This window comes from Schistocerca serialis, unplaced genomic scaffold, assembly GCF_023864345.2.
Source record: "Schistocerca serialis cubense isolate TAMUIC-IGC-003099 unplaced genomic scaffold, iqSchSeri2.2 HiC_scaffold_758, whole genome shotgun sequence".
Taxonomy (NCBI): domain Eukaryota; kingdom Metazoa; phylum Arthropoda; class Insecta; order Orthoptera; family Acrididae; genus Schistocerca; species Schistocerca serialis.
This window is the reverse complement of record NW_026048362.1, coordinates 59886-84140: the sequence shown is the minus strand read 5'-3', so window position 1 is coordinate 84140 and position 24255 is coordinate 59886. Positions and strand designations below refer to the sequence as shown.

The 24255-nt window shown below is 54.0% G+C and overlaps 39 non-coding genes across 39 annotated transcripts; all 39 read left to right on the top strand.

Moving 5' to 3' along the window:
- Positions 1-276: 276 nt before the first annotated feature.
- Positions 277-348, top strand: Trnah-gug (transfer RNA histidin (anticodon GUG)). The gene has a single exon. It is a non-coding gene; the product is annotated as a tRNA-His (tRNA).
- Positions 349-1083: 735 nt separating this feature from the next.
- Trnal-uag (transfer RNA leucine (anticodon UAG)) lies at positions 1084-1165 on the top strand. Its single transcript has one exon. It is a non-coding gene; the product is annotated as a tRNA-Leu (tRNA).
- A 445-nt stretch (positions 1166-1610) lies between these two features.
- Positions 1611-1682, top strand: Trnae-cuc (transfer RNA glutamic acid (anticodon CUC)). Its single transcript has one exon. It is a non-coding gene; the product is annotated as a tRNA-Glu (tRNA).
- A 380-nt stretch (positions 1683-2062) lies between these two features.
- Positions 2063-2134, top strand: Trnah-gug (transfer RNA histidin (anticodon GUG)). The gene has a single exon. It is a non-coding gene; the product is annotated as a tRNA-His (tRNA).
- A 735-nt stretch (positions 2135-2869) lies between these two features.
- Positions 2870-2951, top strand: Trnal-uag (transfer RNA leucine (anticodon UAG)). Its single transcript has one exon. It is a non-coding gene; the product is annotated as a tRNA-Leu (tRNA).
- Positions 2952-3396: 445 nt separating this feature from the next.
- Positions 3397-3468, top strand: Trnae-cuc (transfer RNA glutamic acid (anticodon CUC)). The gene has a single exon. It is a non-coding gene; the product is annotated as a tRNA-Glu (tRNA).
- Positions 3469-3850: 382 nt separating this feature from the next.
- Positions 3851-3922, top strand: Trnah-gug (transfer RNA histidin (anticodon GUG)). The gene has a single exon. It is a non-coding gene; the product is annotated as a tRNA-His (tRNA).
- A 735-nt stretch (positions 3923-4657) lies between these two features.
- Positions 4658-4739, top strand: Trnal-uag (transfer RNA leucine (anticodon UAG)). The gene has a single exon. It is a non-coding gene; the product is annotated as a tRNA-Leu (tRNA).
- A 445-nt stretch (positions 4740-5184) lies between these two features.
- On the top strand, positions 5185-5256 carry Trnae-cuc (transfer RNA glutamic acid (anticodon CUC)). The gene has a single exon. It is a non-coding gene; the product is annotated as a tRNA-Glu (tRNA).
- Positions 5257-5636: 380 nt separating this feature from the next.
- Positions 5637-5708, top strand: Trnah-gug (transfer RNA histidin (anticodon GUG)). The gene has a single exon. It is a non-coding gene; the product is annotated as a tRNA-His (tRNA).
- A 735-nt stretch (positions 5709-6443) lies between these two features.
- Positions 6444-6525, top strand: Trnal-uag (transfer RNA leucine (anticodon UAG)). The gene has a single exon. It is a non-coding gene; the product is annotated as a tRNA-Leu (tRNA).
- A 445-nt stretch (positions 6526-6970) lies between these two features.
- Positions 6971-7042, top strand: Trnae-cuc (transfer RNA glutamic acid (anticodon CUC)). Its single transcript has one exon. It is a non-coding gene; the product is annotated as a tRNA-Glu (tRNA).
- Positions 7043-7422: 380 nt separating this feature from the next.
- On the top strand, positions 7423-7494 carry Trnah-gug (transfer RNA histidin (anticodon GUG)). The gene has a single exon. It is a non-coding gene; the product is annotated as a tRNA-His (tRNA).
- A 735-nt stretch (positions 7495-8229) lies between these two features.
- On the top strand, positions 8230-8311 carry Trnal-uag (transfer RNA leucine (anticodon UAG)). Its single transcript has one exon. It is a non-coding gene; the product is annotated as a tRNA-Leu (tRNA).
- A 445-nt stretch (positions 8312-8756) lies between these two features.
- Trnae-cuc (transfer RNA glutamic acid (anticodon CUC)) lies at positions 8757-8828 on the top strand. The gene has a single exon. It is a non-coding gene; the product is annotated as a tRNA-Glu (tRNA).
- A 380-nt stretch (positions 8829-9208) lies between these two features.
- On the top strand, positions 9209-9280 carry Trnah-gug (transfer RNA histidin (anticodon GUG)). The gene has a single exon. It is a non-coding gene; the product is annotated as a tRNA-His (tRNA).
- Positions 9281-10015: 735 nt separating this feature from the next.
- Trnal-uag (transfer RNA leucine (anticodon UAG)) lies at positions 10016-10097 on the top strand. Its single transcript has one exon. It is a non-coding gene; the product is annotated as a tRNA-Leu (tRNA).
- A 445-nt stretch (positions 10098-10542) lies between these two features.
- Trnae-cuc (transfer RNA glutamic acid (anticodon CUC)) lies at positions 10543-10614 on the top strand. The gene has a single exon. It is a non-coding gene; the product is annotated as a tRNA-Glu (tRNA).
- Positions 10615-10994: 380 nt separating this feature from the next.
- Trnah-gug (transfer RNA histidin (anticodon GUG)) lies at positions 10995-11066 on the top strand. Its single transcript has one exon. It is a non-coding gene; the product is annotated as a tRNA-His (tRNA).
- Positions 11067-11803: 737 nt separating this feature from the next.
- On the top strand, positions 11804-11885 carry Trnal-uag (transfer RNA leucine (anticodon UAG)). Its single transcript has one exon. It is a non-coding gene; the product is annotated as a tRNA-Leu (tRNA).
- Positions 11886-12330: 445 nt separating this feature from the next.
- Positions 12331-12402, top strand: Trnae-cuc (transfer RNA glutamic acid (anticodon CUC)). Its single transcript has one exon. It is a non-coding gene; the product is annotated as a tRNA-Glu (tRNA).
- Positions 12403-12782: 380 nt separating this feature from the next.
- On the top strand, positions 12783-12854 carry Trnah-gug (transfer RNA histidin (anticodon GUG)). The gene has a single exon. It is a non-coding gene; the product is annotated as a tRNA-His (tRNA).
- A 735-nt stretch (positions 12855-13589) lies between these two features.
- Positions 13590-13671, top strand: Trnal-uag (transfer RNA leucine (anticodon UAG)). The gene has a single exon. It is a non-coding gene; the product is annotated as a tRNA-Leu (tRNA).
- A 445-nt stretch (positions 13672-14116) lies between these two features.
- On the top strand, positions 14117-14188 carry Trnae-cuc (transfer RNA glutamic acid (anticodon CUC)). Its single transcript has one exon. It is a non-coding gene; the product is annotated as a tRNA-Glu (tRNA).
- Positions 14189-14568: 380 nt separating this feature from the next.
- Trnah-gug (transfer RNA histidin (anticodon GUG)) lies at positions 14569-14640 on the top strand. The gene has a single exon. It is a non-coding gene; the product is annotated as a tRNA-His (tRNA).
- Positions 14641-15376: 736 nt separating this feature from the next.
- On the top strand, positions 15377-15458 carry Trnal-uag (transfer RNA leucine (anticodon UAG)). Its single transcript has one exon. It is a non-coding gene; the product is annotated as a tRNA-Leu (tRNA).
- A 445-nt stretch (positions 15459-15903) lies between these two features.
- On the top strand, positions 15904-15975 carry Trnae-cuc (transfer RNA glutamic acid (anticodon CUC)). Its single transcript has one exon. It is a non-coding gene; the product is annotated as a tRNA-Glu (tRNA).
- A 380-nt stretch (positions 15976-16355) lies between these two features.
- Positions 16356-16427, top strand: Trnah-gug (transfer RNA histidin (anticodon GUG)). Its single transcript has one exon. It is a non-coding gene; the product is annotated as a tRNA-His (tRNA).
- Positions 16428-17163: 736 nt separating this feature from the next.
- Positions 17164-17245, top strand: Trnal-uag (transfer RNA leucine (anticodon UAG)). The gene has a single exon. It is a non-coding gene; the product is annotated as a tRNA-Leu (tRNA).
- Positions 17246-17692: 447 nt separating this feature from the next.
- Trnae-cuc (transfer RNA glutamic acid (anticodon CUC)) lies at positions 17693-17764 on the top strand. The gene has a single exon. It is a non-coding gene; the product is annotated as a tRNA-Glu (tRNA).
- Positions 17765-18144: 380 nt separating this feature from the next.
- Positions 18145-18216, top strand: Trnah-gug (transfer RNA histidin (anticodon GUG)). The gene has a single exon. It is a non-coding gene; the product is annotated as a tRNA-His (tRNA).
- Positions 18217-18951: 735 nt separating this feature from the next.
- On the top strand, positions 18952-19033 carry Trnal-uag (transfer RNA leucine (anticodon UAG)). Its single transcript has one exon. It is a non-coding gene; the product is annotated as a tRNA-Leu (tRNA).
- Positions 19034-19478: 445 nt separating this feature from the next.
- On the top strand, positions 19479-19550 carry Trnae-cuc (transfer RNA glutamic acid (anticodon CUC)). Its single transcript has one exon. It is a non-coding gene; the product is annotated as a tRNA-Glu (tRNA).
- Positions 19551-19932: 382 nt separating this feature from the next.
- Trnah-gug (transfer RNA histidin (anticodon GUG)) lies at positions 19933-20004 on the top strand. The gene has a single exon. It is a non-coding gene; the product is annotated as a tRNA-His (tRNA).
- Positions 20005-20740: 736 nt separating this feature from the next.
- Positions 20741-20822, top strand: Trnal-uag (transfer RNA leucine (anticodon UAG)). Its single transcript has one exon. It is a non-coding gene; the product is annotated as a tRNA-Leu (tRNA).
- A 446-nt stretch (positions 20823-21268) lies between these two features.
- Trnae-cuc (transfer RNA glutamic acid (anticodon CUC)) lies at positions 21269-21340 on the top strand. The gene has a single exon. It is a non-coding gene; the product is annotated as a tRNA-Glu (tRNA).
- Positions 21341-21720: 380 nt separating this feature from the next.
- Trnah-gug (transfer RNA histidin (anticodon GUG)) lies at positions 21721-21792 on the top strand. The gene has a single exon. It is a non-coding gene; the product is annotated as a tRNA-His (tRNA).
- A 1256-nt stretch (positions 21793-23048) lies between these two features.
- On the top strand, positions 23049-23120 carry Trnae-cuc (transfer RNA glutamic acid (anticodon CUC)). Its single transcript has one exon. It is a non-coding gene; the product is annotated as a tRNA-Glu (tRNA).
- A 380-nt stretch (positions 23121-23500) lies between these two features.
- Positions 23501-23572, top strand: Trnah-gug (transfer RNA histidin (anticodon GUG)). Its single transcript has one exon. It is a non-coding gene; the product is annotated as a tRNA-His (tRNA).
- The last annotated feature ends 683 nt before the right edge of the window (positions 23573-24255 follow it).

Here is a 24255-nt window from a genome sequence, read left to right as displayed (position 1 = left end):
ACCTGACGGCGAGAGAGATGAAGCGTCTATCCACTTGTTATCCAGCCACATACCTGTAGTCAAGAGGCTTGGGGGACTGCAAGACATTGCCACGGAGGTGAATGCAGCTAACCACTGTAGTTAGTGTCCTGACAGCGCAGGCACGTTCATTTGCTCGTATACATGTGATGGAGACCGTGTCTGACACTGCTGTGGCGTACACCTTGGCCTAGGCTTTGCTGGGTATCGCCACTTGCATTACAGCCAGCTGCCTTCGCGGGCGCCTCCGTGGCCATGGCCGTGATCGTCTAGTGGTTAGGACATTGCGTTGTGGCCGCAATAACCCAGGTTCGAATCCTGGTCACGGCAATTTTGAAAGTTTTGCCTTGCTGCCGTTGCAATGACGAGTACTCGAAATGACAGTACTCTCTTGATTTTTTCACTCGTGTTCCGCAGGCCGCAGTTTGCACTACCACTTCATCCCCAACACGTAATGTCGCCTCCCAGAGCGCAGACGTCCGCTGCTCTCTGTAGTCGAAAAGGGCAGTTGTTTGAAGTGCGATGGATGAGCAGCCAGTCCCAGCAGAACAGGAAGCTGTGGCGTGCACTGTTTGTACAAATGCTAGGAACACTGGCGCACCAAGCAGCGCATGTAGCGTGGCCGAGCGCTTTAAGGCGCTGGTTTAAGGCACCAGTCTCTCTGTTGGCGCGGTTTCGAGTCCTGTAGCTGTCGGGGGTTTCGCTGTGATCGCGTTAACCTGCCGCTTTTTCTTCAAGTGTAACCTCCTTGAGCTCACATATGTTTGACACATGGAGCATTCTAGCTCCGCCTGACAGTTACAGCTACGATAATTTAGTGGTTACGGAAAGCCCAGGTTCGAAACCTGGTCACGGCACGAAAACGTCTCTTGACGCTGTCTCCTTAACTGCGACAGCTACAGACAAGTGGCGTCGCTACCATGCGGCGGGCACGGCTTTTTCTTGCTGTGGATGGCCTAAAGGGACGCTTCCAGTGGGAGAGCAGTGGAAATACATGCCAAGATACTTCCATTTCGAAGTGATCTTTGTAGTACAAAGGAAACGTTTTGCCGCTGCTGCTGCAACGGTAACGTGGCCGAGCGGTCTAAGGCGCTGGTTTTAGGCACCAGTCTCTTCGGAGGCGTGGGTTCGAATCCCACCGTTGCCACTTTTTACGTCTCATTTTTGTGCCGTTGCGGTGTGTTCTCGTGGGGTAGGACGCAGCTCTTGTGACGCGCGTGTTGTGTAGGTAGCGTGGCCGAGCGGTCTAAGGCGCTGGTGTCAGGCACCATTCTCTTCGGAGGCGTGGGTTCCAATCCCACAGCTGCCAAGCGTGTAATGTTTCCTGTGTCGAAGGCAGATGCACTCATTGCCCGCAAAGGAAGCAGCACAACAAGGCGTGAGCGTCTGCTTGGTGAATGGTCGTAGAACAGTGCGTGGTGCAACGACAGCATTTGTAGGCACCTTTTGCTCTCATCATTGCTGGCGTTCGTCTCCACGAAATGCGTCCGGAGCACGCCGTTCTATAACGCGAGAGAGTGGATTTTTTACAGTTGTCGTCAGTTAACCGTGCGTGGCTGCTGCGTTCGCTGGAAAGAGCACTGCCGTCGTTATCCGGTGTGGTCTAGTGGCTAGGATACCTGGCTCTCACCCAGGAGGCCCGGGTTCGATTCCCGGTACCGGAATTGCGCGTTTTTGTTGCTCCTCTTATGCGACTTGTCTCGACTTTGCTCGACTGACGCTACGCTGACGCGTGCAGAAAGCTACGTTAAGTATGATTCACGGCAACACCTGACGGCGAGAGAGATGAAGCGTCTATCCACTTGTTATCCAGCCACATACCTGTAGTCAAGAGGCTTGGGGGACTGCAAGACATTGCCACGGAGGTGAATGCAGCTAACCACTGTAGTTAGTGTCCTGACAGCGCAGGCACGTTCATTTGCTCGTATACATGTGATGGAGACCGTGTCTGACACTGCTGTGGCGTACACCTTGGCCTAGGCTTTGCTGGGTATCGCCACTTGCATTACAGCCAGCTGCCTTCGCGGGCGCCTCCGTGGCCATGGCCGTGATCGTCTAGTGGTTAGGACATTGCGTTGTGGCCGCAATAACCCAGGTTCGAATCCTGGTCACGGCAATTTTGAAAGTTTTGCCTTGCTGCCGTTGCAATGACGAGTACTCGAAATGACAGTACTCTCTTGATTTTTTCACTCGTGTTCCGCAGGCCGCAGTTTGCACTACCACTTCATCCCCAACACGTAATGTCGCCTCCCAGAGCGCAGACGTCCGCTGCTCTCTGTAGTCGAAAAGGGCAGTTGTTTGAAGTGCGATGGATGAGCAGCCAGTCCCAGCAGAACAGGAAGCTGTGGCGTGCACTGTTTGTACAAATGCTAGGAACACTGGCGCACCAAGCAGCGCATGTAGCGTGGCCGAGCGCTTTAAGGCGCTGGTTTAAGGCACCAGTCTCTCTGTTGGCGCGGTTTCGAGTCCTGTAGCTGTCGGGGGTTTCGCTGTGATCGCGTTAACCTGCCGCTTTTTCTTCAAGTGTAACCTCCTTGAGCTCACATATGTTTGACACATGGAGCATTCTAGCTCCGCCTGACAGTTACAGCTACGATAATTTAGTGGTTACGGAAAGCCCAGGTTCGAAACCTGGTCACGGCACGAAAACGTCTCTTGACGCTGTCTCCTTAACTGCGACAGCTACAGACAAGTGGCGTCGCTACCATGCGGCGGGCACGGCTTTTTCTTGCTGTGGATGGCCTAAAGGGACGCTTCCAGTGGGAGAGCAGTGGAAATACATGCCAAGATACTTCCATTTCGAAGTGATCTTTGTAGTACAAAGGAAACGTTTTGCCGCTGCTGCTGCAACGGTAACGTGGCCGAGCGGTCTAAGGCGCTGGTTTTAGGCACCAGTCTCTTCGGAGGCGTGGGTTCGAATCCCACCGTTGCCACTTTTTACGTCTCATTTTTGTGCCGTTGCGGTGTGTTCTCGTGGGGTAGGACGCAGCTCTTGTGACGCGCGTGTTGTGTAGGTAGCGTGGCCGAGCGGTCTAAGGCGCTGGTGTCAGGCACCATTCTCTTCGGAGGCGTGGGTTCCAATCCCACAGCTGCCAAGCGTGTAATGTTTCCTGTGTCGAAGGCAGATGCACTCATTGCCCGCAAAGGAAGCAGCACAACAAGGCGTGAGCGTCTGCTTGGTGAATGGTCGTAGAACAGTGCGTGGTGCAACGACAGCATTTGTAGGCACCTTTTGCTCTCATCATTGCTGGCGTTCGTCTCCACGAAATGCGTCCGGAGCACGCCGTTCTATAACGCGAGAGAGTGGATTTTTTACAGTTGTCGTCAGTTAACCGTGCGTGGCTGCTGCGTTCGCTGGAAAGAGCACTGCCGTCGTTATCCGGTGTGGTCTAGTGGCTAGGATACCTGGCTCTCACCCAGGAGGCCCGGGTTCGATTCCCGGTACCGGAATTGCGCGTTTTTGTTGCTCCTCTTATGCGACTTGTCTCGACTTTGCTCGACTGACGCTACGCTGACGCGTGCAGAAAGCTACGTTAAGTATGATTCACGGCAACACCTGACGGCGAGAGAGATGAAGCGTCTATCCACTTGTTATCCAGCCACATACCTGTAGTCAAGAGGCTTGGGGGACTGCAAGACATTGCCACGGTGAGGTGAATGCAGCTAACCACTGTAGTTAGTGTCCTGACAGCGCAGGCACGTTCATTTGCTCGTATACATGTGATGGAGACCGTGTCTGACACTGCTGTGGCGTACACCTTGGCCTAGGCTTTGCTGGGTATCGCCACTTGCATTACAGCCAGCTGCCTTCGCGGGCGCCTCCGTGGCCATGGCCGTGATCGTCTAGTGGTTAGGACATTGCGTTGTGGCCGCAATAACCCAGGTTCGAATCCTGGTCACGGCAATTTTGAAAGTTTTGCCTTGCTGCCGTTGCAATGACGAGTACTCGAAATGACAGTACTCTCTTGATTTTTTCACTCGTGTTCCGCAGGCCGCAGTTTGCACTACCACTTCATCCCCAACACGTAATGTCGCCTCCCAGAGCGCAGACGTCCGCTGCTCTCTGTAGTCGAAAAGGGCAGTTGTTTGAAGTGCGATGGATGAGCAGCCAGTCCCAGCAGAACAGGAAGCTGTGGCGTGCACTGTTTGTACAAATGCTAGGAACACTGGCGCACCAAGCAGCGCATGTAGCGTGGCCGAGCGCTTTAAGGCGCTGGTTTAAGGCACCAGTCTCTCTGTTGGCGCGGTTTCGAGTCCTGTAGCTGTCGGGGGTTTCGCTGTGATCGCGTTAACCTGCCGCTTTTTCTTCAAGTGTAACCTCCTTGAGCTCACATATGTTTGACACATGGAGCATTCTAGCTCCGCCTGACAGTTACAGCTACGATAATTTAGTGGTTACGGAAAGCCCAGGTTCGAAACCTGGTCACGGCACGAAAACGTCTCTTGACGCTGTCTCCTTAACTGCGACAGCTACAGACAAGTGGCGTCGCTACCATGCGGCGGGCACGGCTTTTTCTTGCTGTGGATGGCCTAAAGGGACGCTTCCAGTGGGAGAGCAGTGGAAATACATGCCAAGATACTTCCATTTCGAAGTGATCTTTGTAGTACAAAGGAAACGTTTTGCCGCTGCTGCTGCAACGGTAACGTGGCCGAGCGGTCTAAGGCGCTGGTTTTAGGCACCAGTCTCTTCGGAGGCGTGGGTTCGAATCCCACCGTTGCCACTTTTTACGTCTCATTTTTGTGCCGTTGCGGTGTGTTCTCGTGGGGTAGGACGCAGCTCTTGTGACGCGCGTGTTGTGTAGGTAGCGTGGCCGAGCGGTCTAAGGCGCTGGTGTCAGGCACCATTCTCTTCGGAGGCGTGGGTTCCAATCCCACAGCTGCCAAGCGTGTAATGTTTCCTGTGTCGAAGGCAGATGCACTCATTGCCCGCAAAGGAAGCAGCACAACAAGGCGTGAGCGTCTGCTTGGTGAATGGTCGTAGAACAGTGCGTGGTGCAACGACAGCATTTGTAGGCACCTTTTGCTCTCATCATTGCTGGCGTTCGTCTCCACGAAATGCGTCCGGAGCACGCCGTTCTATAACGCGAGAGAGTGGATTTTTTACAGTTGTCGTCAGTTAACCGTGCGTGGCTGCTGCGTTCGCTGGAAAGAGCACTGCCGTCGTTATCCGGTGTGGTCTAGTGGCTAGGATACCTGGCTCTCACCCAGGAGGCCCGGGTTCGATTCCCGGTACCGGAATTGCGCGTTTTTGTTGCTCCTCTTATGCGACTTGTCTCGACTTTGCTCGACTGACGCTACGCTGACGCGTGCAGAAAGCTACGTTAAGTATGATTCACGGCAACACCTGACGGCGAGAGAGATGAAGCGTCTATCCACTTGTTATCCAGCCACATACCTGTAGTCAAGAGGCTTGGGGGACTGCAAGACATTGCCACGGAGGTGAATGCAGCTAACCACTGTAGTTAGTGTCCTGACAGCGCAGGCACGTTCATTTGCTCGTATACATGTGATGGAGACCGTGTCTGACACTGCTGTGGCGTACACCTTGGCCTAGGCTTTGCTGGGTATCGCCACTTGCATTACAGCCAGCTGCCTTCGCGGGCGCCTCCGTGGCCATGGCCGTGATCGTCTAGTGGTTAGGACATTGCGTTGTGGCCGCAATAACCCAGGTTCGAATCCTGGTCACGGCAATTTTGAAAGTTTTGCCTTGCTGCCGTTGCAATGACGAGTACTCGAAATGACAGTACTCTCTTGATTTTTTCACTCGTGTTCCGCAGGCCGCAGTTTGCACTACCACTTCATCCCCAACACGTAATGTCGCCTCCCAGAGCGCAGACGTCCGCTGCTCTCTGTAGTCGAAAAGGGCAGTTGTTTGAAGTGCGATGGATGAGCAGCCAGTCCCAGCAGAACAGGAAGCTGTGGCGTGCACTGTTTGTACAAATGCTAGGAACACTGGCGCACCAAGCAGCGCATGTAGCGTGGCCGAGCGCTTTAAGGCGCTGGTTTAAGGCACCAGTCTCTCTGTTGGCGCGGTTTCGAGTCCTGTAGCTGTCGGGGGTTTCGCTGTGATCGCGTTAACCTGCCGCTTTTTCTTCAAGTGTAACCTCCTTGAGCTCACATATGTTTGACACATGGAGCATTCTAGCTCCGCCTGACAGTTACAGCTACGATAATTTAGTGGTTACGGAAAGCCCAGGTTCGAAACCTGGTCACGGCACGAAAACGTCTCTTGACGCTGTCTCCTTAACTGCGACAGCTACAGACAAGTGGCGTCGCTACCATGCGGCGGGCACGGCTTTTTCTTGCTGTGGATGGCCTAAAGGGACGCTTCCAGTGGGAGAGCAGTGGAAATACATGCCAAGATACTTCCATTTCGAAGTGATCTTTGTAGTACAAAGGAAACGTTTTGCCGCTGCTGCTGCAACGGTAACGTGGCCGAGCGGTCTAAGGCGCTGGTTTTAGGCACCAGTCTCTTCGGAGGCGTGGGTTCGAATCCCACCGTTGCCACTTTTTACGTCTCATTTTTGTGCCGTTGCGGTGTGTTCTCGTGGGGTAGGACGCAGCTCTTGTGACGCGCGTGTTGTGTAGGTAGCGTGGCCGAGCGGTCTAAGGCGCTGGTGTCAGGCACCATTCTCTTCGGAGGCGTGGGTTCCAATCCCACAGCTGCCAAGCGTGTAATGTTTCCTGTGTCGAAGGCAGATGCACTCATTGCCCGCAAAGGAAGCAGCACAACAAGGCGTGAGCGTCTGCTTGGTGAATGGTCGTAGAACAGTGCGTGGTGCAACGACAGCATTTGTAGGCACCTTTTGCTCTCATCATTGCTGGCGTTCGTCTCCACGAAATGCGTCCGGAGCACGCCGTTCTATAACGCGAGAGAGTGGATTTTTTACAGTTGTCGTCAGTTAACCGTGCGTGGCTGCTGCGTTCGCTGGAAAGAGCACTGCCGTCGTTATCCGGTGTGGTCTAGTGGCTAGGATACCTGGCTCTCACCCAGGAGGCCCGGGTTCGATTCCCGGTACCGGAATTGCGCGTTTTTGTTGCTCCTCTTATGCGACTTGTCTCGACTTTGCTCGACTGACGCTACGCTGACGCGTGCAGAAAGCTACGTTAAGTATGATTCACGGCAACACCTGACGGCGAGAGAGATGAAGCGTCTATCCACTTGTTATCCAGCCACATACCTGTAGTCAAGAGGCTTGGGGGACTGCAAGACATTGCCACGGAGGTGAATGCAGCTAACCACTGTAGTTAGTGTCCTGACAGCGCAGGCACGTTCATTTGCTCGTATACATGTGATGGAGACCGTGTCTGACACTGCTGTGGCGTACACCTTGGCCTAGGCTTTGCTGGGTATCGCCACTTGCATTACAGCCAGCTGCCTTCGCGGGCGCCTCCGTGGCCATGGCCGTGATCGTCTAGTGGTTAGGACATTGCGTTGTGGCCGCAATAACCCAGGTTCGAATCCTGGTCACGGCAATTTTGAAAGTTTTGCCTTGCTGCCGTTGCAATGACGAGTACTCGAAATGACAGTACTCTCTTGATTTTTTCACTCGTGTTCCGCAGGCCGCAGTTTGCACTACCACTTCATCCCCAACACGTAATGTCGCCTCCCAGAGCGCAGACGTCCGCTGCTCTCTGTAGTCGAAAAGGGCAGTTGTTTGAAGTGCGATGGATGAGCAGCCAGTCCCAGCAGAACAGGAAGCTGTGGCGTGCACTGTTTGTACAAATGCTAGGAACACTGGCGCACCAAGCAGCGCATGTAGCGTGGCCGAGCGCTTTAAGGCGCTGGTTTAAGGCACCAGTCTCTCTGTTGGCGCGGTTTCGAGTCCTGTAGCTGTCGGGGGTTTCGCTGTGATCGCGTTAACCTGCCGCTTTTTCTTCAAGTGTAACCTCCTTGAGCTCACATATGTTTGACACATGGAGCATTCTAGCTCCGCCTGACAGTTACAGCTACGATAATTTAGTGGTTACGGAAAGCCCAGGTTCGAAACCTGGTCACGGCACGAAAACGTCTCTTGACGCTGTCTCCTTAACTGCGACAGCTACAGACAAGTGGCGTCGCTACCATGCGGCGGGCACGGCTTTTTCTTGCTGTGGATGGCCTAAAGGGACGCTTCCAGTGGGAGAGCAGTGGAAATACATGCCAAGATACTTCCATTTCGAAGTGATCTTTGTAGTACAAAGGAAACGTTTTGCCGCTGCTGCTGCAACGGTAACGTGGCCGAGCGGTCTAAGGCGCTGGTTTTAGGCACCAGTCTCTTCGGAGGCGTGGGTTCGAATCCCACCGTTGCCACTTTTTACGTCTCATTTTTGTGCCGTTGCGGTGTGTTCTCGTGGGGTAGGACGCAGCTCTTGTGACGCGCGTGTTGTGTAGGTAGCGTGGCCGAGCGGTCTAAGGCGCTGGTGTCAGGCACCATTCTCTTCGGAGGCGTGGGTTCCAATCCCACAGCTGCCAAGCGTGTAATGTTTCCTGTGTCGAAGGCAGATGCACTCATTGCCCGCAAAGGAAGCAGCACAACAAGGCGTGAGCGTCTGCTTGGTGAATGGTCGTAGAACAGTGCGTGGTGCAACGACAGCATTTGTAGGCACCTTTTGCTCTCATCATTGCTGGCGTTCGTCTCCACGAAATGCGTCCGGAGCACGCCGTTCTATAACGCGAGAGAGTGGATTTTTTACAGTTGTCGTCAGTTAACCGTGCGTGGCTGCTGCGTTCGCTGGAAAGAGCACTGCCGTCGTTATCCGGTGTGGTCTAGTGGCTAGGATACCTGGCTCTCACCCAGGAGGCCCGGGTTCGATTCCCGGTACCGGAATTGCGCGTTTTTGTTGCTCCTCTTATGCGACTTGTCTCGACTTTGCTCGACTGACGCTACGCTGACGCGTGCAGAAAGCTACGTTAAGTATGATTCACGGCAACACCTGACGGCGAGAGAGATGAAGCGTCTATCCACTTGTTATCCAGCCACATACCTGTAGTCAAGAGGCTTGGGGGACTGCAAGACATTGCCACGGAGGTGAATGCAGCTAACCACTGTAGTTAGTGTCCTGACAGCGCAGGCACGTTCATTTGCTCGTATACATGTGATGGAGACCGTGTCTGACACTGCTGTGGCGTACACCTTGGCCTAGGCTTTGCTGGGTATCGCCACTTGCATTACAGCCAGCTGCCTTCGCGGGCGCCTCCGTGGCCATGGCCGTGATCGTCTAGTGGTTAGGACATTGCGTTGTGGCCGCAATAACCCAGGTTCGAATCCTGGTCACGGCAATTTTGAAAGTTTTGCCTTGCTGCCGTTGCAATGACGAGTACTCGAAATGACAGTACTCTCTTGATTTTTTCACTCGTGTTCCGCAGGCCGCAGTTTGCACTACCACTTCATCCCCAACACGTAATGTCGCCTCCCAGAGCGCAGACGTCCGCTGCTCTCTGTAGTCGAAAAGGGCAGTTGTTTGAAGTGCGATGGATGAGCAGCCAGTCCCAGCAGAACAGGAAGCTGTGGCGTGCACTGTTTGTACAAATGCTAGGAACACTGGCGCACCAAGCAGCGCATGTAGCGTGGCCGAGCGCTTTAAGGCGCTGGTTTAAGGCACCAGTCTCTCTGTTGGCGCGGTTTCGAGTCCTGTAGCTGTCGGGGGTTTCGCTGTGATCGCGTTAACCTGCCGCTTTTTCTTCAAGTGTAACCTCCTTGAGCTCACATATGTTTGACACATGGAGCATTCTAGCTCCGCCTGACAGTTACAGCTACGATAATTTAGTGGTTACGGAAAGCCCAGGTTCGAAACCTGGTCACGGCACGAAAACGTCTCTTGACGCTGTCTCCTTAACTGCGACAGCTACAGACAAGTGGCGTCGCTACCATGCGGCGGGCACGGCTTTTTCTTGCTGTGGATGGCCTAAAGGGACGCTTCCAGTGGGAGAGCAGTGGAAATACATGCCAAGATACTTCCATTTCGAAGTGATCTTTGTAGTACAAAGGAAACGTTTTGCCGCTGCTGCTGCAACGGTAACGTGGCCGAGCGGTCTAAGGCGCTGGTTTTAGGCACCAGTCTCTTCGGAGGCGTGGGTTCGAATCCCACCGTTGCCACTTTTTACGTCTCATTTTTGTGCCGTTGCGGTGTGTTCTCGTGGGGTAGGACGCAGCTCTTGTGACGCGCGTGTTGTGTAGGTAGCGTGGCCGAGCGGTCTAAGGCGCTGGTGTCAGGCACCATTCTCTTCGGAGGCGTGGGTTCCAATCCCACAGCTGCCAAGCGTGTAATGTTTCCTGTGTCGAAGGCAGATGCACTCATTGCCCGCAAAGGAAGCAGCACAACAAGGCGTGAGCGTCTGCTTGGTGAATGGTCGTAGAACAGTGCGTGGTGCAACGACAGCATTTGTAGGCACCTTTTGCTCTCATCATTGCTGGCGTTCGTCTCCACGAAATGCGTCCGGAGCACGCCGTTCTATAACGCGAGAGAGTGGATTTTTTACAGTTGTCGTCAGTTAACCGTGCGTGGCTGCTGCGTTCGCTGGAAAGAGCACTGCCGTCGTTATCCGGTGTGGTCTAGTGGCTAGGATACCTGGCTCTCACCCAGGAGGCCCGGGTTCGATTCCCGGTACCGGAATTGCGCGTTTTTGTTGCTCCTCTTATGCGACTTGTCTCGACTTTGCTCGACTGACGCTACGCTGACGCGTGCAGAAAGCTACGTTAAGTATGATTCACGGCAACACCTGACGGCGAGAGAGATGAAGCGTCTATCCACTTGTTATCCAGCCACATACCTGTAGTCAAGAGGCTTGGGGGACTGCAAGACATTGCCACGGAGGTGAATGCAGCTAACCACTGTAGTTAGTGTCCTGACAGCGCAGGCACGTTCATTTGCTCGTATACATGTGATGGAGACCGTGTCTGACACTGCTGTGGCGTACACCTTGGCCTAGGCTTTGCTGGGTATCGCCACTTGCATTACAGCCAGCTGCCTTCGCGGGCGCCTCCGTGGCCATGGCCGTGATCGTCTAGTGGTTAGGACATTGCGTTGTGGCCGCAATAACCCAGGTTCGAATCCTGGTCACGGCAATTTTGAAAGTTTTGCCTTGCTGCCGTTGCAATGACGAGTACTCGAAATGACAGTACTCTCTTGATTTTTTCACTCGTGTTCCGCAGGCCGCAGTTTGCACTACCACTTCATCCCCAACACGTAATGTCGCCTCCCAGAGCGCAGACGTCCGCTGCTCTCTGTAGTCGAAAAGGGCAGTTGTTTGAAGTGCGATGGATGAGCAGCCAGTCCCAGCAGAACAGGAAGCTGTGGCGTGCACTGTTTGTACAAATGCTAGGAACACTGGCGCACCAAGCAGCGCATGTAGCGTGGCCGAGCGCTTTAAGGCGCTGGTTTAAGGCACCACAGTCTCTCTGTTGGCGCGGTTTCGAGTCCTGTAGCTGTCGGGGGTTTCGCTGTGATCGCGTTAACCTGCCGCTTTTTCTTCAAGTGTAACCTCCTTGAGCTCACATATGTTTGACACATGGAGCATTCTAGCTCCGCCTGACAGTTACAGCTACGATAATTTAGTGGTTACGGAAAGCCCAGGTTCGAAACCTGGTCACGGCACGAAAACGTCTCTTGACGCTGTCTCCTTAACTGCGACAGCTACAGACAAGTGGCGTCGCTACCATGCGGCGGGCACGGCTTTTTCTTGCTGTGGATGGCCTAAAGGGACGCTTCCAGTGGGAGAGCAGTGGAAATACATGCCAAGATACTTCCATTTCGAAGTGATCTTTGTAGTACAAAGGAAACGTTTTGCCGCTGCTGCTGCAACGGTAACGTGGCCGAGCGGTCTAAGGCGCTGGTTTTAGGCACCAGTCTCTTCGGAGGCGTGGGTTCGAATCCCACCGTTGCCACTTTTTACGTCTCATTTTTGTGCCGTTGCGGTGTGTTCTCGTGGGGTAGGACGCAGCTCTTGTGACGCGCGTGTTGTGTAGGTAGCGTGGCCGAGCGGTCTAAGGCGCTGGTGTCAGGCACCATTCTCTTCGGAGGCGTGGGTTCCAATCCCACAGCTGCCAAGCGTGTAATGTTTCCTGTGTCGAAGGCAGATGCACTCATTGCCCGCAAAGGAAGCAGCACAACAAGGCGTGAGCGTCTGCTTGGTGAATGGTCGTAGAACAGTGCGTGGTGCAACGACAGCATTTGTAGGCACCTTTTGCTCTCATCATTGCTGGCGTTCGTCTCCACGAAATGCGTCCGGAGCACGCCGTTCTATAACGCGAGAGAGTGGATTTTTTACAGTTGTCGTCAGTTAACCGTGCGTGGCTGCTGCGTTCGCTGGAAAGAGCACTGCCGTCGTTATCCGGTGTGGTCTAGTGGCTAGGATACCTGGCTCTCACCCAGGAGGCCCGGGTTCGATTCCCGGTACCGGAATTGCGCGTTTTTGTTGCTCCTCTTATGCGACTTGTCTCGACTTTGCTCGACTGACGCTACGCTGACGCGTGCAGAAAGCTACGTTAAGTATGATTCACGGCAACACCTGACGGCGAGAGAGATGAAGCGTCTATCCACTTGTTATCCAGCCACATACCTGTAGTCAAGAGGCTTGGGGGACTGCAAGACATTGCCACGGAGGTGAATGCAGCTAACCACTGTAGTTAGTGTCCTGACAGCGCAGGCACGTTCATTTGCTCGTATACATGTGATGGAGACCGTGTCTGACACTGCTGTGGCGTACACCTTGGCCTAGGCTTTGCTGGGTATCGCCACTTGCATTACAGCCAGCTGCCTTCGCGGGCGCCTCCGTGGCCATGGCCGTGATCGTCTAGTGGTTAGGACATTGCGTTGTGGCCGCAATAACCCAGGTTCGAATCCTGGTCACGGCAATTTTGAAAGTTTTGCCTTGCTGCCGTTGCAATGACGAGTACTCGAAATGACAGTACTCTCTTGATTTTTTCACTCGTGTTCCGCAGGCCGCAGTTTGCACTACCACTTCATCCCCAACACGTAATGTCGCCTCCCAGAGCGCAGACGTCCGCTGCTCTCTGTAGTCGAAAAGGGCAGTTGTTTGAAGTGCGATGGATGAGCAGCCAGTCCCAGCAGAACAGGAAGCTGTGGCGTGCACTGTTTGTACAAATGCTAGGAACACTGGCGCACCAAGCAGCGCATGTAGCGTGGCCGAGCGCTTTAAGGCGCTGGTTTAAGGCACCAGTCTCTCTGTTGGCGCGGTTTCGAGTCCTGTAGCTGTCGGGGGTTTCGCTGTGATCGCGTTAACCTGCCGCTTTTTCTTCAAGTGTAACCTCCTTGAGCTCACATATGTTTGACACATGGAGCATTCTAGCTCCGCCTGACAGTTACAGCTACGATAATTTAGTGGTTACGGAAAGCCCAGGTTCGAAACCTGGTCACGGCACGAAAACGTCTCTTGACGCTGTCTCCTTAACTGCGACAGCTACAGACAAGTGGCGTCGCTACCATGCGGCGGGCACGGCTTTTTCTTGCTGTGGATGGCCTAAAGGGACGCTTCCAGTGGGAGAGCAGTGGAAATACATGCCAAGATACTTCCATTTCGAAGTGATCTTTGTAGTACAAAGGAAACGTTTTGCCGCTGCTGCTGCAACGGTAACGTGGCCGAGCGGTCTAAGGCGCTGGTTTTAGGCACCAGTCTCTTCGGAGGCGTGGGTTCGAATCCCACCGTTGCCACTTTTTACGTCTCATTTTTGTGCCGTTGCGGTGTGTTCTCGTGGGGTAGGACGCAGCTCTTGTGACGCGCGTGTTGTGTAGGTAGCGTGGCCGAGCGGTCTAAGGCGCTGGTGTCAGGCACCATTCTCTTCGGAGGCGTGGGTTCCAATCCCACAGCTGCCAAGCGTGTAATGTTTCCTGTGTCGAAGGCAGATGCACTCATTGCCCGCAAAGGAAGCAGCACAACAAGGCGTGAGCGTCTGCTTGGTGAATGGTCGTAGAACAGTGCGTGGTGCAACGACAGCATTTGTAGGCACCTTTTGCTCTCATCATTGCTGGCGTTCGTCTCCACGAAATGCGTCCGGAGCACGCCGTTCTATAACGCGAGAGAGTGGATTTTTTACAGTTGTCGTCAGTTAACCGTGCGTGGCTGCTGCGTTCGCTGGAAAGAGCACTGCCGTCGTTATCCGGTGTGGTCTAGTGGCTAGGATACCTGGCTCTCACCCAGGAGGCCCGGGTTCGATTCCCGGTACCGGAATTGCGCGTTTTTGTTGCTCCTCTTATGCGACTTGTCTCGACTTTGCTCGACTGACGCTACGCTGACGCGTGCAGAAAGCTACGTTAAGTATGATTCACGGCAACACCTGACGGCGAGAGAGATGAAGCGTCTATCCACTTGTTATCCAGCCACATACCTGTAGTCAAGAGGCTTGGGGGACTGCAAGACATTGCCACGGAGGTGAATGCAGCTAACCACTGTAGTTAGTGTCCTGACAGCGCAGGCACGTTCATTTGCTCGTATACATGTGATGGAGACCGTGTCTGACACTGCTGTGGCGTACACCTTGGCCTAGGCTTTGCTGGGTATCGCCACTTGCATTACAGCCAGCTGCCTTCGCGGGCGCCTCCGTGGCCATGGCCGTGATCGTCTAGTGGTTAGGACATTGCGTTGTGGCCGCAATAACCCAGGTTCGAATCCTGGTCACGGCAATTTTGAAAGTTTTGCCTTGCTGCCGTTGCAATGACGAGTACTCGAAATGACAGTACTCTCTTGATTTTTTTCACTCGTGTTCCGCAGGCCGCAGTTTGCACTACCACTTCATCCCCAACACGTAATGTCGCCTCCCAGAGCGCAGACGTCCGCTGCTCTCTGTAGTCGAAAAGGGCAGTTGTTTGAAGTGCGATGGATGAGCAGCCAGTCCCAGCAGAACAGGAAGCTGTGGCGTGCACTGTTTGTACAAATGCTAGGAACACTGGCGCACCAAGCAGCGCATGTAGCGTGGCCGAGCGCTTTAAGGCGCTGGTTTAAGGCACCAGTCTCTCTGTTGGCGCGGTTTCGAGTCCTGTAGCTGTCGGGGGTTTCGCTGTGATCGCGTTAACCTGCCGCTTTTTCTTCAAGTGTAACCTCCTTGAGCTCACATATGTTTGACACATGGAGCATTCTAGCTCCGCCTGACAGTTACAGCTACGATAATTTAGTGGTTACGGAAAGCCCAGGTTCGAAACCTGGTCACGGCACGAAAACGTCTCTTGACGCTGTCTCCTTAACTGCGACAGCTACAGACAAGTGGCGTCGCTACCATGCGGCGGGCACGGCTTTTTCTTGCTGTGGATGGCCTAAAGGGACGCTTCCAGTGGGAGAGCAGTGGAAATACATGCCAAGATACTTCCATTTCGAAGTGATCTTTGTAGTACAAAGGAAACGTTTTGCCGCTGCTGCTGCAACGGTAACGTGGCCGAGCGGTCTAAGGCGCTGGTTTTAGGCACCAGTCTCTTCGGAGGCGTGGGTTCGAATCCCACCGTTGCCACTTTTTACGTCTCATTTTTGTGCCGTTGCGGTGTGTTCTCGTGGGGTAGGACGCAGCTCTTGTGACGCGCGTGTTGTGTAGGTAGCGTGGCCGAGCGGTCTAAGGCGCTGGTGTCAGGCACCATTCTCTTCGGAGGCGTGGGTTCCAATCCCACAGCTGCCAAGCGTGTAATGTTTCCTGTGTCGAAGGCAGATGCACTCATTGCCCGCAAAGGAAGCAGCACAACAAGGCGTGAGCGTCTGCTTGGTGAATGGTCGTAGAACAGTGCGTGGTGCAACGACAGCATTTGTAGGCACCTTTTGCTCTCATCATTGCTGGCGTTCGTCTCCACGAAATGCGTCCGGAGCACGCCGTTCTATAACGCGAGAGAGTGGATTTTTTACAGTTGTCGTCAGTTAACCGTGCGTGGCTGCTGCGTTCGCTGGAAAGAGCACTGCCGTCGTTATCCGGTGTGGTCTAGTGGCTAGGATACCTGGCTCTCACCCAGGAGGCCCGGGTTCGATTCCCGGTACCGGAATTGCGCGTTTTTGTTGCTCCTCTTATGCGACTTGTCTCGACTTTGCTCGACTGACGCTACGCTGACGCGTGCAGAAAGCTACGTTAAGTATGATTCACGGCAACACCTGACGGCGAGAGAGATGAAGCGTCTATCCACTTGTTATCCAGCCACATACCTGTAGTCAAGAGGCTTGGGGGACTGCAAGACATTGCCACGGAGGTGAATGCAGCTAACCACTGTAGTTAGTGTCCTGACAGCGCAGGCACGTTCATTTGCTCGTATACATGTGATGGAGACCGTGTCTGACACTGCTGTGGCGTACACCTTGGCCTAGGCTTTGCTGGGTATCGCCACTTGCATTACAGCCAGCTGCCTTCGCGGGCGCCTCCGTGGCCATGGCCGTGATCGTCTAGTGGTTAGGACATTGCGTTGTGGCCGCAATAACCCAGGTTCGAATCCTGGTCACGGCAATTTTGAAAGTTTTGCCTTGCTGCCGTTGCAATGACGAGTACTCGAAATGACAGTACTCTCTTGATTTTTTCACTCGTGTTCCGCAGGCCGCAGTTTGCACTACCACTTCATCCCCAACACGTAATGTCGCCTCCCAGAGCGCAGACGTCCGCTGCTCTCTGTAGTCGAAAAGGGCAGTTGTTTGAAGTGCGATGGATGAGCAGCCAGTCCCAGCAGAACAGGAAGCTGTGGCGTGCACTGTTTGTACAAATGCTAGGAACACTGGCGCACCAAGCAGCGCATGTAGCGTGGCCGAGCGCTTTAAGGCGCTGGTTTAAGGCACCAGTCTCTCTGTTGGCGCGGGTTTCGAGTCCTGTAGCTGTCGGGGGTTTCGCTGTGATCGCGTTAACCTGCCGCTTTTTCTTCAAGTGTAACCTCCTTGAGCTCACATATGTTTGACACATGGAGCATTCTAGCTCCGCCTGACAGTTACAGCTACGATAATTTAGTGGTTACGGAAAGCCCAGGTTCGAAACCTGGTCACGGCACGAAAACGTCTCTTGACGCTGTCTCCTTAACTGCGACAGCTACAGACAAGTGGCGTCGCTACCATGCGGCGGGCACGGCTTTTTCTTGCTGTGGATGGCCTAAAGGGACGCTTCCAGTGGGAGAGCAGTGGAAATACATGCCAAGATACTTCCATTTCGAAGTGATCTTTGTAGTACAAAGGAAACGTTTTGCCGCTGCTGCTGCAACGGTAACGTGGCCGAGCGGTCTAAGGCGCTGGTTTTAGGCACCAGTCTCTTCGGAGGCGTGGGTTCGAATCCCACCGTTGCCACTTTTTACGTCTCATTTTTGTGCCGTTGCGGTGTGTTCTCGTGGGGTAGGACGCAGCTCTTGTGACGCGCGTGTTGTGTAGGGTAGCGTGGCCGAGCGGTCTAAGGCGCTGGTGTCAGGCACCATTCTCTTCGGAGGCGTGGGGTTCCAATCCCACAGCTGCCAAGCGTGTAATGTTTCCTGTGTCGAAGGCAGATGCACTCATTGCCCGCAAAGGAAGCAGCACAACAAGGCGTGAGCGTCTGCTTGGTGAATGGTCGTAGAACAGTGCGTGGTGCAACGACAGCATTTGTAGGCACCTTTTGCTCTCATCATTGCTGGCGTTCGTCTCCACGAAATGCGTCCGGAGCACGCCGTTCTATAACGCGAGAGAGTGGATTTTTTACAGTTGTCGTCAGTTAACCGTGCGTGGCTGCTGCGTTCGCTGGAAAGAGCACTGCCGTCGTTATCCGGTGTGGTCTAGTGGCTAGGATACCTGGCTCTCACCCAGGAGGCCCGGGTTCGATTCCCGGTACCGGAATTGCGCGTTTTTGTTGCTCCTCTTATGCGACTTGTCTCGACTTTGCTCGACTGACGCTACGCTGACGCGTGCAGAAAGCTACGTTAAGTATGATTCACGGCAACACCTGACGGCGAGAGAGATGAAGCGTCTATCCACTTGTTATCCAGCCACATACCTGTAGTCAAGAGGCTTGGGGGACTGCAAGACATTGCCACGGAGGTGAATGCAGCTAACCACTGTAGTTAGTGTCCTGACAGCGCAGGCACGTTCATTTGCTCGTATACATGTGATGGAGACCGTGTCTGACACTGCTGTGGCGTACACCTTGGCCTAGGCTTTGCTGGGTATCGCCACTTGCATTACAGCCAGCTGCCTTCGCGGGCGCCTCCGTGGCCATGGCCGTGATCGTCTAGTGGTTAGGACATTGCGTTGTGGCCGCAATAACCCAGGTTCGAATCCTGGTCACGGCAATTTTGAAAGTTTTGCCTTGCTGCCGTTGCAATGACGAGTACTCGAAATGACAGTACTCTCTTGATTTTTTCACTCGTGTTCCGCAGGCCGCAGTTTGCACTACCACTTCATCCCCAACACGTAATGTCGCCTCCCAGAGCGCAGACGTCCGCTGCTCTCTGTAGTCGAAAAGGGCAGTTGTTTGAAGTGCGATGGATGAGCAGCCAGTCCCAGCAGAACAGGAAGCTGTGGCGTGCACTGTTTGTACAAATGCTAGGAACACTGGCGCACCAAGCAGCGCATGTAGCGTGGCCGAGCGCTTTAAGGCGCTGGTTTAAGGCACCAGTCTCTCTGTTGGCGCGGTTTCGAGTCCTGTAGCTGTCGGGGGTTTCGCTGTGATCGCGTTAACCTGCCGCTTTTTCTTCAAGTGTAACCTCCTTGAGCTCACATATGTTTGACACATGGAGCATTCTAGCTCCGCCTGACAGTTACAGCTACGATAATTTAGTGGTTACGGAAAGCCCAGGTTCGAAACCTGGTCACGGCACGAAAACGTCTCTTGACGCTGTCTCCTTAACTGCGACAGCTACAGACAAGTGGCGTCGCTACCATGCGGCGGGCACGGCTTTTTCTTGCTGTGGATGGCCTAAAGGGACGCTTCCAGTGGGAGAGCAGTGGAAATACATGCCAAGATACTTCCATTTCGAAGTGATCTTTGTAGTACAAAGGAAACGTTTTGCCGCTGCTGCTGCAACGGTAACGTGGCCGAGCGGTCTAAGGCGCTGGTTTTAGGCACCAGTCTCTTCGGAGGCGTGGGTTCGAATCCCACCGTTGCCACTTTTTACGTCTCATTTTTGTGCCGTTGCGGTGTGTTCTCGTGGGGTAGGACGCAGCTCTTGTGACGCGCGTGTTGTGTAGGTAGCGTGGCCGAGCGGTCTAAGGCGCTGGTGTCAGGCACCATTCTCTTCGGAGGCGTGGGTTCCAATCCCACAGCTGCCAAGCGTGTAATGTTTCCTGTGTCGAAGGCAGATGCACTCATTGCCCGCAAAGGAAGCAGCACAACAAGGCGTGAGCGTCTGCTTGGTGAATGGTCGTAGAACAGTGCGTGGTGCAACGACAGCATTTGTAGGCACCTTTTGCTCTCATCATTGCTGGCGTTCGTCTCCACGAAATGCGTCCGGAGCACGCCGTTCTATAACGCGAGAGAGTGGATTTTTTACAGTTGTCGTCAGTTAACCGTGCGTGGCTGCTGCGTTCGCTGGAAAGAGCACTGCCGTCGTTATCCGGTGTGGTCTAGTGGCTAGGATACCTGGCTCTCACCCAGGAGGCCCGGGTTCGATTCCCGGTACCGGAATTGCGCGTTTTTGTTGCTCCTCTTATGCGACTTGTCTCGACTTTGCTCGACTGACGCTACGCTGACGCGTGCAGAAAGCTACGTTAAGTATGATTCACGGCAACACCTGACGGCGAGAGAGATGAAGCGTCTATCCACTTGTTATCCAGCCACATACCTGTAGTCAAGAGGCTTGGGGGACTGCAAGACATTGCCACGGAGGTGAATGCAGCTAACCACTGTAGTTAGTGTCCTGACAGCGCAGGCACGTTCATTTGCTCGTATACATGTGATGGAGACCGTGTCTGACACTGCTGTGGCGTACACCTTGGCCTAGGCTTTTGCTGGGTATCGCCACTTGCATTACAGCCAGCTGCCTTCGCGGCGCGCCTCCGTGGCCATGGCCGTGATCGTCTAGTGGTTAGGACATTGCGTTGTGGCCGCAATAACCCAGGTTCGAATCCTGGTCACGGCAATTTTGAAAGTTTTGCCTTGCTGCCGTTGCAATGACGAGTACTCGAAATGACAGTACTCTCTTGATTTTTTCACTCGTGTTCCGCAGGCCGCAGTTTGCACTACCACTTCATCCCCAACACGTAATGTCGCCTCCCAGAGCGCAGACGTCCGCTGCTCTCTGTAGTCGAAAAGGGCAGTTGTTTGAAGTGCGATGGATGAGCAGCCAGTCCCAGCAGAACAGGAAGCTGTGGCGTGCACTGTTTGTACAAATGCTAGGAACACTGGCGTACCAAGCAGCGCATGTAGCGTGGCCGAGCGCTTTAAGGCGCTGGTTTAAGGCACCAGTCTCTCTGTTGGCGCGGTTTCGAGTCCTGTAGCTGTCGGGGGTTTCGCTGTGATCGCGTTAACCTGCCGCTTTTTCTTCAAGTGTAACCTCCTTGAGCTCACATATGTTTGACACATGGAGCATTCTAGCTCCGCCTGACAGTTACAGCTACGATAATTTAGTGGGTTACGGAAAGCCCAGGTTCGAAACCTGGTCACGGCACGAAAACGTCTCTTGACGCTGTCTCCTTAACTGCGACAGCTACAGACAAGTGGCGTCGCTACCATGCGGCGGGCACGGCTTTTTCTTGCTGTGGATGGCCTAAAGGGACGCTTCCAGTGGGAGAGCAGTGGAAATACATGCCAAGATACTTCCATTTCGAAGTGATCTTTGTAGTACAAAGGAAACGTTTTGCCGCTGCTGCTGCAACGGTAACGTGGCCGAGCGGTCTAAGGCGCTGGTTTTAGGCACCAGTCTCTTCGGAGGCGTGGGTTCGAATCCCACCGTTGCCACTTTTTACGTCTCATTTTTGTGCCGTTGCGGTGTGTTCTCGTGGGGTAGGACGCAGCTCTTGTGACGCGCGTGTTGTGTAGGTAGCGTGGCCGAGCGGTCTAAGGCGCTGGTGTCAGGCACCATTCTCTTCGGAGGCGTGGGTTCCAATCCCACAGCTGCCAAGCGTGTAATGTTTCCTGTGTCGAAGGCAGATGCACTCATTGCCCGCAAAGGAAGCAGCACAACAAGGCGTGAGCGTCTGCTTGGTGAATGGGTCGTAGAACAGTGCGTGGTGCAACGACAGCATTTGTAGGCACCTTTTGCTCTCATCATTGCTGGCGTTCGTCTCCACGAAATGCGTCCGGAGCACGCCGTTCTATAACGCGAGAGAGTGGATTTTTTACAGTTGTCGTCAGTTAACCGTGCGTGGCTGCTGCGTTCGCTGGAAAGAGCACTGCCGTCGTTATCCGGTGTGGTCTAGTGGCTAGGATACCTGGCTCTCACCCAGGAGGCCCGGGTTCGATTCCCGGTACCGGAATTGCGCGTTTTTGTTGCTCCTCTTATGCGACTTGTCTCGACTTTGCTCGACTGACGCTACGCTGACGCGTGCAGAAAGCTACGTTAAGTATGATTCACGGCAACACCTGACGGCGAGAGAGATGAAGCGTCTATCCACTTGTTATCCAGCCACATACCTGTAGTCAAGAGGCTTGGGGGACTGCAAGACATTGCCACGGAGGTGAATGCAGCTAACCACTGTAGTTAGTGTCCTGACAGCGCAGGCACGTTCATTTGCTCGTATACATGTGATGGAGACCGTGTCTGACACTGCTGTGGCGTACACCTTGGCCTAGGCTTTGCTGGGTATCGCCACTTGCATTACAGCCAGCTGCCTTCGCGGGCGCCTCCGTGGCCATGGCCGTGATCGTCTAGTGGTTAGGACATTGCGTTGTGGCCGCAATAACCCAGGTTCGAATCCTGGTCACGGCAATTTTGAAAGTTTTTGCCTTGCTGCCGTTGCAATGACGAGTACTCGAAATGACAGTACTCTCTTGATTTTTTCACTCGTGTTCCGCAGGCCGCAGTTTGCACTACCACTTCATCCCCAACACGTAATGTCGCCTCCCAGAGCGCAGACGTCCGCTGCTCTCTGTAGTCGAAAAGGGCAGTTGTTTGAAGTGCGATGGATGAGCAGCCAGTCCCAGCAGAACAGGAAGCTGTGGCGTGCACTGTTTGTACAAATGCTAGGAACACTGGCGCACCAAGCAGCGCATGTAGCGTGGCCGAGCGCTTTAAGGCGCTGGTTTAAGGCACCAGTCTCTCTGTTGGCGCGGTTTCGAGTCCTGTAGCTGTCGGGGGTTTCGCTGTGATCGCGTTAACCTGCCGCTTTTTCTTCAAGTGTAACCTCCTTGAGCTCACATATGTTTGACACATGGAGCATTCTAGCTCCGCCTGACAGTTACAGCTACGATAATTTAGTGGTTACGGAAAGCCCAGGTTCGAAACCTGGTCACGGCACGAAAACGTCTCTTGACGCTGTCTCCTTAACTGCGACAGCTACAGACAAGTGGCGTCGCTACCATGCGGCGGGCACGGCTTTTTCTTGCTGTGGATGGGCCTAAAGGGACGCTTCCAGTGGGAGAGCAGTGGAAATACATGCCAAGATACTTCCATTTCGAAGTGATCTTTGTAGTACAAAGGAAACGTTTTTGCCGCTGCTGCTGCAACGGTAACGTGGCCGAGCGGTCTAAGGCGCTGGTTTTAGGCACCAGTCTCTTCGGAGGCGTGGGTTCGATTGCCACTTTTTACGTCTCATTTTTGTGCCGTTGCGGTGTGTTCTCGTGGGGTAGGACGCAGCTCTTGTGACGCGCGTGTTGTGTAGGTAGCGTGGCCGAGCGGTCTAAGGCGCTGGTGTCAGGCACCATTCTCTTCGGAGGCGTGGGTTCCAATCCCACAGCTGCCAAGCGTGTAATGTTTCCTGTGTCGAAGGCAGATGCACTCATTGCCCGCAAAGGAAGCAGCACAACAAGGCGTGAGCGTCTGCTTGGTGAATGGTCGTAGAACAGTGCGTGGTGCAACGACAGCATTTGTAGGCACCTTTTGCTCTCATCATTGCTGGCGTTCGTCTCCACGAAATGCGTCCGGAGCACGCCGTTCTATAACGCGAGAGAGTGGATTTTTTACAGTTGTCGTCAGTTAACCGTGCGTGGCTGCTGCGTTCGCTGGAAAGAGCACTGCCGTCGTTATCCGGTGTGGTCTAGTGGCTAGGATACCTGGCTCTCACCCAGGAGGCCCGGGTTCGATTCCCGGTACCGGAATTGCGCGTTTTTGTTGCTCCTCTTATGCGACTTGTCTCGACTTTGCTCGACTGACGCTACGCTGACGCGTGCAGAAAGCTACGTTAAGTATGATTCACGGCAACACCTGACGGCGAGAGAGATGAAGCGTCTATCCACTTGTTATCCAGCCACATACCTGTAGTCAAGAGGCTTGGGGGACTGCAAGACATTGCCACGGAGGTGAATGCAGCTAACCACTGTAGTTAGTGTCCTGACAGCGCAGGCACGTTCATTTGCTCGTATACATGTGATGGAGACCGTGTCTGACACTGCTGTGGCGTACACCTTGGCCTAGGCTTTGCTGGGTATCGCCACTTGCATTACAGCCAGCTGCCTTCGCGGGCGCCTCCGTGGCCATGGCCGTGATCGTCTAGTGGTTAGGACATTGCGTTGTGGCCGCAATAACCCAGGTTCGAATCCTGGTCACGGCAATTTTGAAAGTTTTGCCTTGCTGCCGTTGCAATGACGAGTACTCGAAATGACAGTACTCTCTTGATTTTTTCACTCGTGTTCCGCAGGCCGCAGTTTGCACTACCACTTCATCCCCAACACGTAATGTCGCCTCCCAGAGCGCAGACGTCCGCTGCTCTCTGTAGTCGAAAAGGGCAGTTGTTTGAAGTGCGATGGATGAGCAGCCAGTCCCAGCAGAACAGGAAGCTGTGGCGTGCACTGTTTGTACAAATGCTAGGAACACTGGCGCACCAAGCAGCGCATGTAGCGTGGCCGAGCGCTTTAAGGCGCTGGTTTAAGGCACCAGTCTCTCTGTTGGCGCGGTTTCGAGTCCTGTAGCTGTCGGGGGTTTCGCTGTGATCGCGTTAACCTGCCGCTTTTTCTTCAAGTGTAACCTCCTTGAGCTCACATATGTTTGACACATGGAGCATTCTAGCTCCGCCTGACAGTTACAGCTACGATAATTTAGTGGTTACGGAAAGCCCAGGTTCGAAACCTGGTCACGGCACGAAAACGTCTCTTGACGCTGTCTCCTTAACTGCGACAGCTACAGACAAGTGGCGTCGCTACCATGCGGCGGGCACGGCTTTTTCTTGCTGTGGATGGCCTAAAGGGACGCTTCCAGTGGGAGAGCAGTGGAAATACATGCCAAGATACTTCCATT